We start from the raw sequence: 20,002 nt of genomic DNA, 5'->3' as shown, positions 1-20,002 counted from the left end.
TTTACATTTTTTTTATTCCAATAGCTCAATGTGTTTATGTAGATAGCGGCAGGGGGAAGGACTATTTCTCCTATATCGGGTGCGCAATAATGTCAGAATGTCTCTTCCATGCCAGCATCCTCTATAGTGCCTTCCCTGGTGCCGAGGAGTGAATTCTCCCCTCTGCTCTGTTTCTCACTCGGCCTGAGAGAAGAAGCAGTGAGGCGAGTGGCGGTGCCGGCGGGAGAAGAAAAAAAGGCATCTGACTGGAATAGATTGTGGACAGTTGCATTTCAGTCCAGGCAGCAGCAGGATCGGGGAGAAAGTGACTCCTGGGGCTCAGCTAACACAGGTATGTGCTTGCTTGGGGGGGAGGATTCAAGATCCATTACTACTGCAGCAGCATCTATACATTATGGCATTGGCGGCATGGGTGGCACTGTCTGCAGGTAGTACATGCGTTATGGGCCATAAAGCATGTGCTGCTTTCAGACAGTGCCACCCATGCCGCCAATGCCATAATGTGCTGCAGACAGTGCCACCCATGACGCTAATGCCATAACACATGCAGCATGGGTGGCACTGTCTGCAGCCCAATACGGCATTGGTGGCATGGATGACACTTTCGGCAGGCAGCACGTGCGTTATGGCATTAGTGTCATGGGTGGCACTGCCTGCAGCACATTACAGCATGGGTGGAATGCGCATGTGCTGCCTGCAGAGACAGTCCCACCCATGCCACCCATGCTGCCAATGACGTAATGTGCTGCAGAGACCGTTTCAAGGCAGGGTCTGGGGAGGGGCCAGGGGTGGAGTCTGAGGTGGGGCTGAAGAAAGGAACCAGGGTGGGAGCTAAAGGGGGCCCCATCAGGTAGGCTGTACGGGGCCCCATGATTTCTGTCAGTGGCCCTGAGTACAGCCTCATCAGAGTACATCAATGAAAGAGAAAAATGACCTGTTTGCCAAAAAATGTATACATATAACGACAGGTCACCGCTCAGACCATACCAAGGACAAGTCAGGGGAACTGTGGGCATAGGACACCTATATGGTGACAGCAGAGGACAGATCAGCCCCCCCCCCCCCCCCCAGCAGGACATATGTCTGTGCTACTCCTAAAACCTAGAGAGCCTGGAATAACAAAGAGACCCTCCTCCACTCCAGGGCCATTACAGATGACTTCTCCCCTACCTCCGGAGCTGACACTTTTACTACTGTTTGATTTATTGTGTTCTTCCCTTGCATTGCATATCCTTTGTATACTTACTAATACTAAAGTTTAAAGCGTAACGCCTCTTTTGTTGAGGAAAAAAAATTCCCTATTTATGTACTTTGCAAGGACTATAATAGCTTTAATGAGGAAAGTTAATGGGCCTGCATCCTTTTAAACAATTTGTAATTTTTGTTGCAGGGGATGCCTAAAATCTGACTTGTATCTTAGGCAGACTTCTGGGAAAATTGGTGAGCCAATCACACAAGCAGGAAATGGTGTTTCTGTGTACAGAACAACTTCAATTAGCCATTTTGCTTTGCATTTATAGAAAATTACAGTGACTGCAGATTGAAAAGGAAAGGTAATTTTTAATAACATTCAATTACAATATGACTTGTATTGCAATTGTACACACTATAATATTTTTTCTTTATTTGCTATTTTTTTCCCCACAAAAGTGGAGTTACCGTTTACTACGGAAAGATATCTGCCTTAGCAATTCTTGTTCTTATCTGCCTTAAATAATTTTAAGTAAAATACTTGTTTACTTTGCTACAGTGAGTGCCGATTCACACAGGAGCGACTTGTCAGGCGACTTAGCCGCCTGACAAGTCGCGCTCCGTTCTGTACAATGGAACCGTTCTAATAGGAGCAACTCAAGTCGCCCCGACTTAGAAAAAGGTTCCTATACTATTTTGGGGGCGACTTCAGGAGACTTGCATTTACTTCTATACAGAAGTCGTTTTGCAAGTCGCTGCTGAAGTCGTGTGCAGGTCGCGTCTGTGAGTCGCACTGCAAGTCGTGTCGCCCCTGTGTGAATCGGCACACTGCAAGGTCAGGGCAAACTTTGGGGACAGTCATCTTTCAGTGGCCCTCATGGGTGTGGAGCTACAGAAGGTCACCATTTGTCCCTGTTTCCCAGGGACACTCCCTGTTGTGAGAGGTCTGTTCTTGATGATCAGGAGTCCCTTGATTTGTCCCCGGGAGGGAGCCAGCAGAGCAGGCCCCAACGCGTTAAATTGCACGAGAGAGGCCTGAAGAAGGAGCGCATGCTCCGCAGATGCATCGCCTTTTCCCTCATCATGTCCTGAAATTACGTTATCTTCGGCTCCCTGTGCATTCCAGGACTCCAGGAAGTGTCGGCAAACACCGGGATGGTCTGTTCGAATGCCCACCGCAGAAGCCATCCAGATGTACAAGCTTCATAGACGCTCTTACACTTTGTGCTCAACCGTGTCTGATATTATACCCTTGAGAGAACCTGTATCCACATTTGCATTAAATCATCCTACTTACTACACTTAGATTGGCACTTGTGCTTTCTCCTTAGTTAAATTACCCAAGCAGCAATTTAAAAGTAGCACTGCTGGAGCACCCTGCATATGCACAGTGATTCATGCTGCCACGCATGCGCAGTCTGCTCTGTGTCATTTTGGATTTACAGCATAGTGTGATGAGTAGGAGCCTGTGCACTGCAAGGATTGCAATATACTAGCCAACTCCCTGGGACAATACTGGGCCCTGGGAATGACAGACACAATCTGCAATCTGTGAGTAACTTGCTTTCTGAACCCTCAACTCTTAACCCTTGTACACACGGTCAGACATTCCGACAGAAAATGTCCGATCGCACTGTGTTGTCGGATAATCCGACCGTGTGTGGGCTCCATCAGACTGTTTCCGTTGGAATATCCGAGTTTTCCAGCTTGGCTATAAAACTTTCCGACAACATGATCGGATCGGACCTTGTCCGATCATGTGTAGAGAATTCCGATCGGACAAAGTGCCACGCATGCTCAGATCAAATTCCTACACCAAAGCTATTGGCTACTAGCCTGAACGTAGTCCCGTCGTAATGAAATAACATCATCACGTTCTGAACGATCGGATTTTCCGACAACTTTGTCCGACCGTGTGTATGCAACAGTTTTGGACAAAATCCGACGGATTTGGTTGTCGGAATGTCCGACCGTGTGTACAAGGGCTTAATCCCGAACCTCTGAACTGTCTGCATGGCTTAACCCTAGCCTCTGAACTCTGTGTGTTACTTATGCCTGACCCCTAGACTCTTTGAATTACTTAATCCTGACTCCTGTACTCTGTGTATTAATGAATCCTGACCCCTGCACTCTCTATATTAACTATTCTTGATCCCTGAACTTTTAGTGTTAAGCCCCATACACACTATCAGATTTTCTGCTGATTTTTGTCTTCAGATTTACCAAAACCATGTAGTGCAAGGGCCTGTCTGATTGTATACACATTGAAACTCCTAAGGTTTGTCCTCATATTATATGGTTTTGGTAAATCTGAAGGAAAAAGTCAGCAGATAATCTGATAGTGTGTATGGGGCTTTAGAGACATCTGACTACTTAACAATTTGTGCTTAATGGATTTGCCACTCATATTAACAAAATAAGCATCACTTGCAAGTTTATGGCATTGAGAGTTTTCATGTTCCAATAATCTTGTTGTGATGTGTCTCCAGTCGTTGCAACCTTGTACAGTATTAACTGAGTCTGCGTGTACTTTTCCTGGCCATAATATAAGCAGATGGAACAATGGACACTGTTTTTTTTCCCTCATTAAGAGTGACCCATTTTCTTTGAACGCTGGACCCTTGTATGCCTTTTCGGTAATAAACAACATTACTATTAAATGTTATGTTTATTGTGGGCTGGTTAGGATGGAAGTCCCAAAACATTTCCATGGAAATTCCTGCTTTATGCAATTCTTGGGAAAAAAGAAAGTAGTCTTCTTTTAATGGTGATTTCTCTACTCCAGATGGCATTTTGGCAGGCAGAGGTTCCTGTGTATTTTCTCCAGTCGGTAGATAAATTTCAACATTTGACGCTGTTTCAAGATCTACAGCATCTTCTTCTGCCACTGATTCTATTGGTTCATCACTGATCTCAACAGGAGCATCTTCATGAGGACCATCTTAATGAGGAACAGCATCTTTTTTTTTAACCAAAGAATGAATCAATTTTCCTAGTAGACGCCTCATTTTGTCTTCTTTGCCTACTTAAGACCCCTTTCACACCAGGGCGTTTTGCAGGCGCTATAGCGTTAGAAATAGCGCCTGCAATCCGCCCTTAAAAAACCTGCACCATTGTCTGTAGTGTGAAAGCCAGAGGGCTTTCACACTACAGCGGTGCGCTGGCAGGACGTCAAGGAAAAGTCCTGCCAGCAGCTTCTTTGGAGCGGTGAAGGAGCGGTGTGTTTACCTCTCCTTCACCGCTGCTCCCCATTGAAATCAATGGGGCAGCGCTGTAATATCACCGTCAAAACGCCGCTATTGCGGCGTATTGCCAGCGGTTTTAACCCTTTCTCGGACACTAGCGGGGGATAAAAGCACCCCGCTAGCGGCCAAAATGCGCCGCAAATCCGGCAGTAAAACGACGCCAAAAATAGCGGCGTTTTACCGCCCATGCTTTGGGCGGTGTGGTGTGAAAGGGGTCTTATTTTCTTTTTGTAGCACCACTTTTATGTTTATAAGTTCTAGACATTGCCAAATTATTTTTTATACCTGATGATAAAATAAGGAACAAATATCCCTTGAAATTTGTGAACAAACATTAAAGCGGAGGTCCACCCTAAAGTGGAGCTTCCGCTCATTGGAACCCTCCCCCCTCCAGCGCCACAATTGGCACCTTTCAAGGGTGAGGGTGGTGCAGGTACCTGTACAGTACAGGTATCTTCACCCACTTCTGGGATAGCTCTCTGCGGAAAGGGGCGTAGATCTACGCCCCTTTCCGAAAGTCCCCTGCTGCCTGCTGGGAAACACACAGATCCCAGAGGCAGCGGGTCCATCCTTATTGCGCAGCGCGACTCGCGCATGCGCAGTAGGGAACCGGGAAATGAAGCCGGAAGGCTCCACTTCCTGATTCCCATACCCAAGATGGCGGCGGCAGCACCCGAGAGACGATCGAGAGATCGGCTTCGGGTGCCGACATCGCGGGCGCGCTGGACAGGTAAGTGTCCTTATTTTAAAAGTCAGCAGCTGCTGTATTTGTAGCTGCTGGCTTTTAAAAAAAAAAACGGCGGAACTCCCGGCGGACTCCCGCTTTAACTACAACGTGCTTTAACCACTTGCTGACCAGGCTTTTTTTGGCACTTTTTGTTTATATCAGTATTTTTTGTTAGAAATTTGTTTGTTAGAAAATGACTTAGAACCCCAAACGTTATAATTTTTTTAGCAGAGAACCTAGGAAATAAAATGGTGATCATTGCAATTTTTTATGTCATGTTTTACGTTTATTATGCTATTTGCACAGCAGTTTTTCAAACGCAATTTTTTTGGGGGAAAAAATAATTTTAATGAATAAAAAACAAAACAAACAAAAAAAACAACATTTTTTTTTAAATGTGAAAGATGTTACACCAAGTAAATAGATAGATGTCATGCTTTAAATTTTTGCACGCTCGTGGATGGCGACAAACTACGGTACTTAAAAGTCTTCATAGGCAAAGTTTTAAATGCCTTTAGAGGTTACCAGTTTAGAGTTACAGAGGAGGTCTATTGCTAGAATTATTGCTCTCACTCTGTTTTCAGTGGTACCTCATATGTGTGATGAGAACATCGTTTACATATATGTGAGCGTGACTTACGCATACGTTCGCTTCTGTGTGAGAGCACAGAGGGATTGAGACGCTTTAAAACAAAAAAATGTTAACGCTGTCCCTACAATTGTTTTTATAAGGATGACAGGTCCTCTTTATGGAGAAATGTGGGGTCAAAAATACCCCAAATCTCTTCTTTACCTTTTAAAGCTAAAGATCTAAAAAAAAGAATAATTTGATTTTTTGCTTTAAAAAGAAAAAAAATGATTTACTTTCAGCTTGAACCAGAAGTGACGTCATGACAACGCTCCAGTCCTCCAAAGCCATAGAGTCGATCAAAGAGAATCTACTCTTTATTCACCTACGGGAGCAGGTGGCCACATCGTCTGATTGTTTCTAGGGTGACCCGGTGGAAATGATAAGCCTATGAAACACTGGATTCCAGCGGCTCATGAACTGCTCGGAATGCATTCATGAAAAATCTGGCCATTGGTTATAGTACCGGGTTATAGCTAATAGCTTCAGTCATAATCCCAGTAAACCACTTGCAAACCTCAATGTATATATACATATTGCAGTCAGCAAGTGGTTAACAGACTGCCAAGTTGGAAGTTCAAGTGGTTTTGACCTGTCTCTGAATAGGTGGTTTTGCACTGATTTTGAAAACATAAGCCAGCAACAGGAAATCTAAAACACAAAAAACTACATGTTACATGTTACACCCGTTTTTAGGGTGGAACATGTAACATGTTCTCAGTGCTGCAGCAGCTCCCTGCTGACTCCCCTCTCTGTGACAGCAGTACAGGGAGACGTTTGCTGTACTAGCTGTCACTTTTTGAAAACAGGGCGGACATGTGGGGCTCCGCCCACACGGGTGCATCATTGTTTTTTAGAGTTCTGTGTGTGAATAAACTACAAGTCCTGGATCTTTTGCAGCTTGTAGTTTTCAATAGGATATCATGATGCTGTTGAGCACTGTGGTAGTTCATTGAGTCTTCCTGTCAGTGTGGAACTGCCTGCTTGCATGGCACCAGCAATCTGCTGATCGCTGTTGCAATGTTTTACAGACTCTGCAACAAAAAAATAATAAATACAAATTTTTTACCTCCAAAAAATGTGCATTTATATTTTTTTCTAAAAAGGTGAACTTAGTTTTTAACAATTTACCTCATGGTGAATAAATCTATTACTGAATACACCTCATAAGTAATTTTAACCCCACATAGTCATTTAGGCTGCTTTCACACTGGGGCGGTATTCAGGCGTTACAGCGCTAAAAATAGCGCCTGTGTAACGCCTGAAAAAAACCGGCCCCTTTAACTCCAGTGTGAAAGCCGGAGGGCTTTCACACTGGAGCGATGCGCTGGCAGGACGGTGAAAAAAGTCCTGCTAGCCGCATCTTTGCAGCGGTGAAGGAGCGGTGTATTCACCGCTCCTACCCATTGAAATCAATGGGACACCGCGGCAATACCGCCGGCAAAGCGCCGCTGCAGCGGCGCTTTGCGGGCGGGTTTAACCCCTTTTCGGCCGCTAGCGGGGGTTGAAACCACCCCGCTAGCGCCCGCACACCGCCGCTAAAACAACGGTAAAGCGCCGCTAAAAATAGCGGCACTTTACCGCCGATGCCGCTCCCGCTGCAGTGTGAAAGCAGCCTTAGTGTCCCCACAGTCAGTGTCCGTTAGCACCAGATTGTCCACCACACTATCACAGTTACAATAAAAGTTGCTGATCACCTTTATTACAGTATAGCTGCATACATTCCAGTATATATCCCCCATAGTTTGTAGACACTACAACTTTCAAACAAATGAATCAATATACACTTATTTGGATTTTTGTTTTTAATAAAGACATGTAGCAGAATACATTTTGGCCTAAATTTATGAAGAAATTTAACTTTTTATAACTTTTTATAACAGAAAGTATAAAATATAGTTTGAAGAAAAAAAAATTTATATATATATATATATATATATATATATATATATATATATCCTTTTTCGTTTTTATAATAAAAATAAAAATGAAAAAAAAACACCACAGGTCAAGTGGTTAAACAGAACTTTAGTGCAAACAAACTCATCATACCCAATTATTTGGTAAAATAGAAAAGATTGGGTTGCGTTGAGCAAATAGATACCAAGCATGTCAAGTCCTAAAATTCAGCACACCTGTGGAATCGTAAAAAAAAAACCTACTGTACCCAAAATTCCCAAAGGAGATTTTTTAAGGGCCAGTTCACACCAGATGCAGCTCCGTTTTTTCTGCACCAATACAGTCAGTCAGTTCCAGTCTGTTTCTGGAACTGACTGCATGGTGTGAACTAGAGCCATTGGAATACATGGAAAACACCGAGCATGCATTTTTAATGCAGAAAAAAAGCACATGGAATTGCATCTGGTGTGAACTAGCATTAAAGCCTTTTCAGGTTATCAGTTAAGAGTTAAAAGGATTGTAAAGTAAATATTTTTTTTTTTTTTTTTAAATAACAAACATGTTATACTTACCTACACTGTGCAGCTCGTTTTGCACAGAGTGGCCCCGAACCTGCTCTTCTGGGGTCCCTCGGCACCTGTCTCTGCTTCCTCCCGCAAGTACTTCTCACGTTCATGCAAGCTCCTTCGTGAGAAGCATCTGTGGGCGCGCTCCCGTGATACAGCCGGCGCTGTATCACACGGCCCCACCCCCCGGCGCTCCGCGTTCAGTGGATGTGATTGACAGCAGCGTGATCCAATGGCTGCACTGCTTTCCATCCATCCACTCCAGCCAATCAGCGGCCAGGCTGAGCAGTGAAGAGGACGGCGGGGACGAACGCGGGATATTAGAGGGGTCAGGTAAGTAAAACGGGGGGGGGGGGGGGCTGGGGGCGCAGGCAGTGTCAGATGTTTAAAACATTTATCTTTACAACCCCTTTAACTATGAATTATGGCCCTAGAATTGCTCTCACCCCGAAGTTGCGGTGGATACTATACATGTTTCCATTATTGTTTACATACATGTGCTCGTCCTACAAAACGCTTTTTATATAGAGTGTGTGAAGGGATTATGGGCGTGCTTTACACTTTTTTCAAATAATTTTTATTTACTTTATATCATTTTCACTGACCACCAATGTAAGGAACATTCTTCTCACTGACAACCATGTAAGGGACATTCTTCCCACTGACCACCAATGTAAGGAACATTCTTCCCACTGACCACCAATGTAAGGAACATTCTTCCCACTGACCACCAATGTAAGGAACATTCTTCTCACTGATCACCAATGTAAGGAACATTCTTCCCACTGACCACCAATGTAAGGAACATTCTTCTCACTGATCACCAATGTAAGGAACATTCTTCTCACTGACCACCAATGTAAGGGACATTCTTCTCACTGATCACCAATGTAAGGAACATTCTTCTCACTGATCACCAATGTAAGGAACATTCTTCTCACTGACCACCAATGTAAGGAACATTCTTCTCACTGATCACCAATGTAAGGAACATTCTTCCCACTGATCACCAATGTAAGGAACATTCTTCTCACTGACCACCAATGTAAGGAACATTCTTCTCACTGACCACCAATGTAAGGGACATTCTTCCCACTGATCACCAATGTAAGGAACATTCTTCTCACTGACCACCAATGTAAGGAACATTCTTCTCACTGACCACCAATGTAAGGAACATTCTTCTCACTGATCACCAATGTAAGGAACATTCTTCCCACTGACCACCAATGTAAGGAACATTCTTCCCACCGACCACCAATGTAAGGAATATTCTTCTCACTGATCACCAATGTAAGGGACATTCTTCTCACTGATCACCAATGTAAGGAACATTCTTCCCACTGACCACCAATGTAAGGAACATTCTTCTCACTGACCACCAATGTAAGGGACATTCTTCTCACTGATCACCAATGTAAGGAACATTCTTCTCACTGACCACCAATGTAAGGGACATTCTTCCCACTGACCACCAATGTAAGGAACATTCTTCTCACTGATCACCAATGTAAGGGACATTCTTCTCACTGATCACCAATGTAAGGAACATTCTTCTCACTGATCACCAATGTAAGGAACATTCTTCTCACTGATCACCAATGTAAGGAACATTCTTCTCACTGATCACCAATGTAAGGAACATTCTTCTCACTGATCACCAATGTAAGGGACATTCTTCTCACTGATCACTAATGTAAGGGACATTCTTCTCACTGATCACCAATGTAAGGAACATTCTTCCCACTGATCACCAATGTAAGGGACATTCTTCCCACTGACCACCAATGTAAGGAGCATTCTTCCCACTGATCACCAATGTAAGAGACATTCTTCCCACTGATCACCAATGTAAGGAACATTCTTCTCACTGATCACCAATGTAAGGAACATTCTTCCCACTGATCACCAATATAAGGAACATTCTTCTCACTGATCACCAATGTAAGAGACATTCTTCCCACTGATCACCAATGTAAGGAACATTCTTCTCACTGATCACCAATGTAAGAGACATTCTTCCCACTGATCACCAATGTAAGGGACATTCTTCTCACTGATCACCAATATAAGGAACATTCTTCCCACTGACCACCAATGTAAGGGACATTCTTCTCACTGATCACCAATGTAAGGAACATTCTTCCCACTGATCACCAATGTAAGGGACATTCTTCCCACTGACCACCAATGTAAGGAGCATTCTTCCCACTGATCACCAATGTAAGAGACATTCTTCCCACTGATCACCAATGTAAGGAACATTCTTCTCACTGATCACCAATGTAAGGAACATTCTTCCCAATTTTTCTTTATTAAAAGTCTTGCAATCATTAAGCGTAAAATCACAATATATAAATATACATAAATATATACATATTTACATAAATTAAAATGAATATAGCAAAACTGCTCTCAAACCAAAAAAAAAAAAAAAAAAATACTTTACAGCAATAACATAAATCCTATTACGACTCACACCATTACACCAGACATCAAACTTGTGAGGTTAAGAAACAATCCCGTACCCATTATGCATGCAGCCCTTCTTCAAAAAGAAGATACTAACCAAAAAAAGCTAAGGGAGTGAAAGAACCAGAAAAAGAAAAGAGCTCCTCACCCAGAGATGGGCAGTTCACCAAAGGCAGGTCTGATATTCCTCCACGCCCTTATCCAGACTGCCCGAGGCTCCCTGCCCTTCTCAAGACCCCGAATTTTCCCAACCTCACCCAGAATATCGTGCACCACCACCTCAACAGAGAGGACTTTCTTCCGCAGGGTAATCTGGCACCGTGCATTCCATGTGAAGTAACGGACAACTATACTAACTAAAAACAGTGTATCCAAATCAAAATCCCAGTGAGTCGGGAATGCCCCATACACCCACTCCGCATAACTCATGCGATAGAAAAAGGGGATGCCTAGAGCCCTCCCCACCCTTTTATACACCTCTATGTTAAAGGGACACTGGAGCAAAAAGTGGTCCATAGACTCCACTTTACCAACACACTCCGCTCTAGGACAATCCCGATCATCCACAGGGCGATGCTTCAAGTTCCCTCTCACATAGAGCCTTCCATGGAAGGCAAGCCAGGCTTGATCCCTAAACTTCAAGGGGATTCTTTCTAAATTGATTAAACGCAACCCTTCCCTCATTACAGAGCCTGGGCAATCCCTTAAGGCCAGTGACACACTGAAAGCAGAGCCCAAAATCCTCTTCTCCAGAAGCTTCCTGGGGAGGGACTTGATATCCTCCACTGTCACCTGCCACTGCCGAAGTATTTTCAGACACGGGGCAACATAAGCCGGGAGCTTGCCATGTCGGACTCTCAGACTTTTCACTGGCCCGCCATCTTCCCAGGATCGCAGAAAAGGCCTAAAACAAGATTGAAAAATACCCACCCATCCCGGCGGGTTCTCTGCTAGCATGTTACCAAGATTGTACTTTAAAAACAGCAGAGAAAAGAAAACTATTGGGTTGACCATTCCTAGGCCACCCTCCCGCCTAGACAGGTAAGTTACATTGCGTTTGATCAGGTTCAGCCTACTTCCCCATAACAGTTGGAAAAAGCAGCTGTACACCCTTGCATAGAGAGATACTGGCAAGATACAGACGAAGCTGACATATAAAAAAATTGGGACCAGGTACGTTTTGATCAAGTCAACCCTCTCCCTCAATGAAAGCTTCCATTTCTTCCAACTTGCTACTTTGGCATTGGCACACACCAACCTGCTTTCCCAATTTCGATGACCATAGTCACCAGGACCAAATTTGATGCCCAACACTTTAATTTCCTGCTGGGGCTCTGGGAAGGCATCCGGAAGTTCGAAGCTTTCACCTTCCTCACCCATCCAGAAAACTTCACTCTTTTCATGGTTGACTTTAGAACCAGAAGCCTCCGTGTACTGCTCTATCATAGAGACCACCTCCTGCGCCTCCTCCGTTCCAGAGACAATAACAGACACATCATCGGCATAGGCCACGACCTTCAAAGGTGGCACACCAGCAATGCCCAAAGGCACCCCGCACAAAGATCCACTCTCTAGCCTTCTTATGAAGGGGTCGATTGCGAATACATATAACAGGGGGCTCAGAGGACATCCCTGGCGCACACCAGAGCCAACCTCAAAAGGCCGTCCAACCCAACCATTAACCAGTGGGAAGCTCTCAGCCCCTTTATATAATGTCTTCAGCCAATCTATAAACCTCCCCTGCAGGCCGTATCTACCAAGTAGCAAATACAGGTACTCGTGATTGACTCTATCAAAAGCCTTCGCCTGATCCAATGCCAGCAAGTACTTTCTCCATCCAGCAGCCCTGCATCGTTCCAAAGCCTCCCGGACAGCTAAAACCGCTGAAAAGGTACTTCTACCTTGGACCGAGCAGTGCTGATGACTGGACAACAAATCGCCTGCCACTGACGACAAGCGCCAAAAAAGAATCTTCGCCAAGATCTTTCTATCAACATTGAGAAGACTGATGGGGCGCCAGTTCTCAATCATTGAGGGGTCTTTACCTTTTGACAGAAGAATCACAGCGGATTGCCTCATGGAGGGAGGGAGCGAACCCTCTTCTAGACAGCTGTTATAAACCTCCGCTAAAAAGGGAGCCAGAATGGACTTAAAACACTTGTAGAATTCAGCTGTCAACCCATCTGGCCCAGGTGATTTTTTGGTAGCCAGCTTCTCTATAGCATGGACTACCTCATCCACTGAAATTGGTTCTGTCAAATCCATCAAAGGCAATGTACCATTTCCCAATCCTGGAGTAGAATCCAGAAAGCTTTCCATCTTGTCCCGACAAAGGTCCTTTCTTCCCAGAAGGTCTGCATAATATGATCTGAAGATCTCCAGGATCCCTGATCTGGACTTCACCAGAGAACCCGTACTATCCCTCAGGCCTATGACCGTCTTAACTGCTATGCCTTGCTTACAGTTCTGGTAAGGATCAGGCGAGTGATATTTTCCATAATCCCTCTCCAGAACCAAGGAGGCATGCCGGTCGTATTGACACTTTCTAAGAAGAAACTTCACCTCAGAGATCTCCCCTGGATCTCCTCTATACGAGACAAGACGATCAAGCTTCCTCCGCAAATGCTGGTAGGCAATGTACATACCAAGCTGCTTCTTCTTACTTATGGCCTTGAAAAGTCCAATCGCCCTTTGTTTCACAAGCTCCCACCACTCTGACTTAGTGCTGCAAAAGTCCAGAATAGAAACCTGTGCCTGGAAAAAATCCTCAAAGGATTGTCTTACCTCTACGTCTTCCAGGAGAGCCGAATTCAGTTTCCAGGTACCCCTTCCCCTGGGTGGAGTGTCCGAGGCATTCAGAGTCACAGACAGCATACAGTGGTCAGAGAACTCCACCGCCCTCAACTCAGGAGCCGAGAAAGCAGAGTTCTCCTTTAAAAAAAACCTATCTATCCTACTCTGACTATTCCCTCTCTGAAATGTGAATCCCGTGCTGCCAGGGCAGTGCTTAATATGCACATCTACCAGGCCTGCTTGTCTCACCATATCTCTAAGAAAAACGCTATCGTACGCCAGCCTGTCTATGGAGCCTCTCCTGTCTTCAGGCCTAATTATGGTGTTAAAATCACCTCCAAAGACAACCTGCTGGGACGTAAAAAGGAAGGGCTTGATCTCTGTGAGGAGGCATTTCCTGCCCCATCTTGACTGCGGTCCATAGATATTAATCAGACGCAAGTCCTGCCCCCTAACAGAGACGTCCAAGACCATGCATCTCCCAATCTCTACCTCAATTACCCGCCGGCACGTTACCATATCGGTTTTAAAAAGGACCGCAACTCCGCTGCAGGGCTCAGCCGCAAGAGACCAAAAGGAGGGACCGCATCTCCACTCCCTTTTTGCTAGATGGACATCGGCCAAAGTATTGAGCCAGGTCTCTTGCAAAAATAAAATCTCGGCATCAAACTCGCTGAGCAAAAATAAGGCAATATCACGAGCTCTTGCAGATTTCATGCTGGCGACATTAATGGTCGCCACCTTTATCGGAGTGGGAACTGCCATCAGGATGATTGGGGTAGTCGTTTCTTAACCTTTGCCACACTCTCATCACCAGAAACAGCTCTCTTCAAACTATGTGACTCCCCCTCATCCATGGATGATAAAGAAAAAGATATATCAGACATCCCATCACCTGACAAAACTGAAAAAGGGTTACCAGGAGGAACCCCTCCTGGGTCCGACTCTGAGGAAGAAATAACTACTTTATTTGTCTTCCTCTTCTTCTTTTTCTTCCTCCTAAACGTCTCCCACCCCTCATCATCTGAATCCCCCTCAACAGAGGGTGAGACATGGGATATGGACACCCTTCCATCCGCCCCACCCCCATCCAGCACCCCCACATTCCCCTGACCACGTTTGCGCTGCCGAGGGACAGGGACCGGAGGCTGAGAAGGAAGATCCGCTAAACCTGCCCCCCCAGCAGCCTCCGCTAGTCTGGAGGACCTACGTACAGCAGGAATAGGGACAACCACATGGGGGACAGACTTAGGGACCACATCACTAGAGGGAACAGAATCTGAAACAGAAGGAACTGACACAGGAGGGACAGACTCAGGGACCACATTACCAGGGGAAACAGAACCTGAAACAGATGGAACAGACACAGGAGGGACAGACTCAGGGACCACATTACCAGGGGAAACAGATGGAACTGACACAGGAGGAACAACAACAGTTACAGCGGCCTGATCCTCCTTATCCAGCCTCTGCAGCTCAGCCTCCAATCCTTGCAGGTTATGTAAAGCCTCTGGACACTTACTGTAAGGATGGCCAAGCTGTTGGCACAGATTGCACCGAATTTGGGTACAATCTTTCGCCAAGTGGTCCAGACCCTGGCATAGCGAACACTTTTTACGGGTGCAGGTAGAGGCAAAATGGCCCTTTTCACCACATTTATTGCAGACTTTGGGCTGTCCCTGGTAGAAAATAGTCAGCCGATCTCTTCCCAGAAAAGCTGAGCAGGGCAGATGTTGGACTACATTGCCCAGCACCCCCAGTTTTAGTGACACCGTCCAGGCCCCTGTCCATATCCCATGCTCATCCAGGACCTTCCGCAGTGGAGTGAGGACCTCACCATATCGGCGTAGCCATACTATCAAATCAGCCTCTGGTATGGATTCGTTACGCACCAGGATGGTCACCGATTTTATCAGAGGCTGCCTGGAAATCACCTTTGGCACCAAACCACTCCACTGCGAAAGGCCCTGGCACCTCCTATGTCGCTCCCAAAATAAATCCAACCCCTCAGGTTTTACAAAAGATAAATCAAATTCATAACTCCCCACTGGGCAAATCAAAGCAAAAATATCCACAGCTTTAAACCCCATTTCCAAAATCAACTCTGCCACCCTCCCCCTCACTGGTGGGGTCCCCTCCCCCTCCCACTTGAACTGAACCACATTCCTCCTCCTATACCCACCACCAAACCCCCCTATATTGTGACCACCAATATTTACAGCATTCCCCCCACCCTCCTTGGTGCGACTCCCCACAACAGATGCATAACTCCCCATATTCCTCCCAGCAGAAGAGATATTTGTGTGTTTTGAACTGTCTGAGACATCTTTAGCAGATATCGATTGTACAGATTTGGTCTGTACAATCGATGAGTCTTTCCTCTGAGCAGAGAGAGAAATGTCATTTTTGTTTTTCCCAGCAGTATTAACCCCTTCACCATCACCACCACCACCCACCACATTCATTGTTTTATCATGACTGTCATTGTTAATACTTGCTGGTATATTCACATGTCCTGCAGTCTTCCCAGCAGTGTCAGTTCCCACTGCTGTGCTGGTGGAATCTTCAGCTGGCCTGTTCTCTTCCATCAGGACAGGACTTTCTGCAGAGGACAGTGCAGGCTGGACTGACACATCCATGGCTTCCACTGCACATGGTGCAGTATTCTGATCCCCTCCCCCATCAGCATCAATCAGCTCTGCTGGAACACAGAGAGGCTCAGGTGAAGCAATCACATTGCAGGTGTCAGCCACAGTGTGTGAAACACATGCAGCAAATGTGGTAGTGGAACTACAGGTCTCAGCACATGCGGGTGCAGCAACATCCATGTTCAGGGGATTTGGTGCAGGTTCATCCTCATTCCCTGGCTGATTCTTCTGAACATCCTCCGGGACCTCTGATGGATTATCAGACATTACAAGCTTGTCTCCTCTCAGGGGGGATTCCATCCTCTGGATGAAGGTCAGGGTGCCATTCTCACTCTCAACCCCCTGGCTGGTTGCCGCCGGCGACTCCAAGGCCTTACATGGGGGGAGAGGAGCAGAGGCAGATGGACCCGGGTCATCCATATGCTGAGGCTGATCCACTGAACACGATGAGGACTGGCTGACAAACCTTCTCTCGTTTTCAAACTTTTCTTTAAATGCTCCACTTTTTTCTTTTAGTTTTCCCAACAATAAAGTTTGCTGCTTTACTTTTTCCTCTAATTCCTGTAGCTCAGGCTTCATGGCGGTGCGATTCTTACTCCAGGCCTGGAAGTATTTGGCTTTGAAGTTTTTAAGCTCCACTCTCAAAACTTTAAGTTTCTCCTCCGCTCTCCCAATCGCCCTAAAGCGATTAACAACCTTAAGGCTGAAAACGCTGGCATCCATACCAGGGCCCGGACCCACAGACAGATCCTCCACCTCCTCCTCACTGGGCCCCGTGTCATCAGGGGGATCCATCTCAGGGCCTCCCCCAGGATCAGGCATTATTCCTGGGCCGAGCTAGCAGGCAAGGCCCAGGCTTGAAAAATGGGTGGTTCTCACAGAGAGCTCTTTGGGTGTGTCCTCCTCCTCCTTCCCACTGATCACCAATGTAAGGAACATTCTTCCCACTGACCACCAATGTAAGGAGCATTCTTCCCACTGATCACCAATGTAAGAGACATTCTTCCCACTGATCACCAATGTAAGGAACATTCTTCTCACTGATCACCAATGTAAGGAACATTCTTCCCACTGACCACCAATGTAAGGAGCATTCTTCCCACTGATCACCAATGTAAGAGACATTCTTCCCACTGATCACCAATGTAAGGAACATTCTTCTCACTGATCACCAATGTAAGGAACATTCTTCCCACTGATCACCAATGTAAGGAACATTCTTCCCACTGACCACCAATGTAAGGAGCATTCTTCCCACTGATCACCAATGTAAGAGACATTCTCCCCACTGACCACCAATGTAAGGAGCATTCTTCCCACTGATCACCAATGTAAGGGACATTCTTCCCACTGACCACCAATGTAAGGAACATTCTTCTCACTGACCACCAATGTAAGGAACATTCTTCTCACTGACCACCAATGTAAGGAAAATTCTTCTCACTGATCACCAATGTAAGGAACATTCTTCTCACTGACCACCAATGTAAGGGACATTCTTCTCACTGATCTATATATATGGAATAAAGTCACTTAGCCCAGGTTCACACCGACAGTGGGAATGAAATTGTGCAAGTTCAGCTAAACTCGCACAATTTCATACCCTCATGTCAGCGTGAGTTTGGCAGCGATTTCAGAGACAACTGTTGCTGCATAGACGTCTGTAGAAATCGCACCTAGAAGTCGGCAAAAGTATTATAGAAACTACTTTTGGGAATCGGTGCAGCGCCACAAATGCGGCATCGCACCGATTCAGGGAGTGCCATTGCCGGCAATTGCTGATCCTTTGCCATGCGATTTGACACAAATCGCATGCAAAATTACTCCAATTTGAACCAGGGCTAAGTGCTATTCCCTATATAACACTGATATCTATACAACAAATGGCATTCAATGTACCAGATATCAGTGTGCACTAGTGAATAGCACTTACCACCTGGTAAATAGGCACATCATCATCATTAATAAACTGCGTGACAGTACCTCACCTATTGACATCATCCCCACAAAACTACTGAAAGAATGCTCCGACATCGTGGCTCCAACCATAACCCACCTCATAAACCGATCATTCCACGAAGGGATTGTTCCCAGCATCCTCAAACAAGGCATTGTCAAACCTCTACTCAAGAAACCAAACCTGGACCCTCAGGATCCAAACAACCGTAGGCCGATTACAAGCCTCAACACCATTTCTAAGATCATGGAGAAAGCTGTAGTACATCAGCTACAACTTCACCTGGATACTCACAAACTCCTGGACCCGCTGCAATCAGGCTTCCGCCCGGGTCATGGAACAGAAACAGCTCTCCTCAAGATTTGGGATGACGCCCTCGAAGCAGCAGATGACGGAGAGCCGTGTCTCCTCGTACTGCTAGACCTAAGTGCAGCGTTTGATACAGTAGATCACAATACTCTACTCGTCCGCCTCACAGAAGTAGCCGGAGTCCAAGACATAGATCTCCATTGGTTCGCGTCCTTCCTAGGAAATCGGTCACAGACAGTGAAACTAGGAAAATTCCTCTCCGAAACTCGGGCAGTCACCTGCGGAGTCCCTCAAGGCTCTCCATTGTCACCCGTTCTCTTCAACATTTACATTCGCCCACTCCTTCAAATCATCAGATGCTCAGATCTCTGCTTCCACTCTTACGCTGACGACACACAACTTTATTTCCGGATCAATGGAAAAAAAGATCACCAACAACAACTTGAAAACTGCCTCAAATCAATAGAGGACTGGATGACCACCAACTCCCTCCAGCTGAACCAATCAAAGACAGAGCTTCTTATCTTACACCCAAATCATAAGCCCGCAACCAAAACCTCCTGGTCTCCACCAACCGTCTTTGGTCAGACTATCTCCCCAAAGACCAAAGCGAAGAGTCTCGGGGTTATTTTAGACGCACAAATGTCAATGGATGCGCAAATAGGATCTGTAGTCAGTCGATCTCACCATCTACTGCGCATGCTTCGCAGACTCATCCCTTTTATCCCAAAGAATGACAAAGCAGTGGTAGTTGGAACAATCATTAATTCACGACTGGACTACGCAAACTCGCTTTACATAGGATTACCACAATATCAACTTGCGCGATTACAACTGATCCAAAACACGGCGGCAAGGCTGATAACAGGAAAAAAACCCTGGGAATCCATTTCTCCTTCACTGAGGAGCTTACATTGGCTAACCGTAAAAAATCGGATCACGTTCAAGACCCTTTGCCTCACCCACAAATGCGTGCATAGAGAAGCTCCGCAATACCTAATGGAGAAAATAAATCATTACACACCAAACCGCAGTCTTCGATCAGCCAACAAAAACCTCCTCCTCGTGCCCAAAGCCCGGTATAAATCCAAGGGTGATCGGAGATTCGCTGTCCAAGGGCCTCTGCTATGGAATGCTCTACCAATCAACATCCGCCTGGAAGAAAATCACCTGGCTTTTAGGAAAAAACTCAAGACCTTCCTCTTTTAGCAGATGATCAAAGCTCGCCACAGCGCCTAGAGGCGATTCAGTTCGCATTGCGCGCTATATAAGTATTTCATTCATTCATTCATTCATTCATTCATTCACATCACAGGGCAAGAAGAAAGGAATATTCACATGGCTAGTTGAGGTTCTTTTTATATCAACACAGTCAGACACACTAACTAGCACTGCTATGCTGTCTCTGTCATTATCACACTGACCTGCTGCTGCACACAAGGCAGGTCAGTGTGGGTGCCGTTGAAAATTGTAAGATGACTCTGCAGTCTGCACCCCTCTGTGTGAACTCTGCAGCCTCCAGCTCCTTCACGGTCTGTCCCCCGTGGCAGCAATGTATGGCCCCGCC

General features: G+C 45.7%; 1 protein-coding gene across 2 annotated transcripts in view; it reads left to right on the top strand.

The window, feature by feature from the left end:
- LOC143935290 (chemerin-like receptor 1) overlaps positions 1 to 20,002 on the top strand; it is a 55,615-nt gene that overhangs the window by 6,738 nt on the left and 28,875 nt on the right. The window contains exon 2 of one of the 2 annotated variants that reach the window (XM_077459039.1): positions 1,391 to 1,553. The exons of the other annotated variant lie outside the window; for it this stretch is intronic. The gene's annotated coding sequence lies outside the window, so the exon portion shown is untranslated. The remainder of the gene's footprint in view (positions 1 to 1,390; positions 1,554 to 20,002) is intronic. 2 annotated transcript variants of the gene reach the window in all.

Source organism: Lithobates pipiens, unplaced genomic scaffold (genome assembly GCF_037356315.1).
Source record: "Lithobates pipiens isolate NorthernLeopardFrog02 unplaced genomic scaffold, aLitPip1_a1.2 Scaffold_28, whole genome shotgun sequence".
In the NCBI taxonomy this organism is placed as follows: domain Eukaryota; kingdom Metazoa; phylum Chordata; class Amphibia; order Anura; family Ranidae; genus Lithobates; species Lithobates pipiens.
Note: the sequence above shows the minus strand (reverse complement) of the source record. Positions and strands in the feature narration are given on the sequence as shown.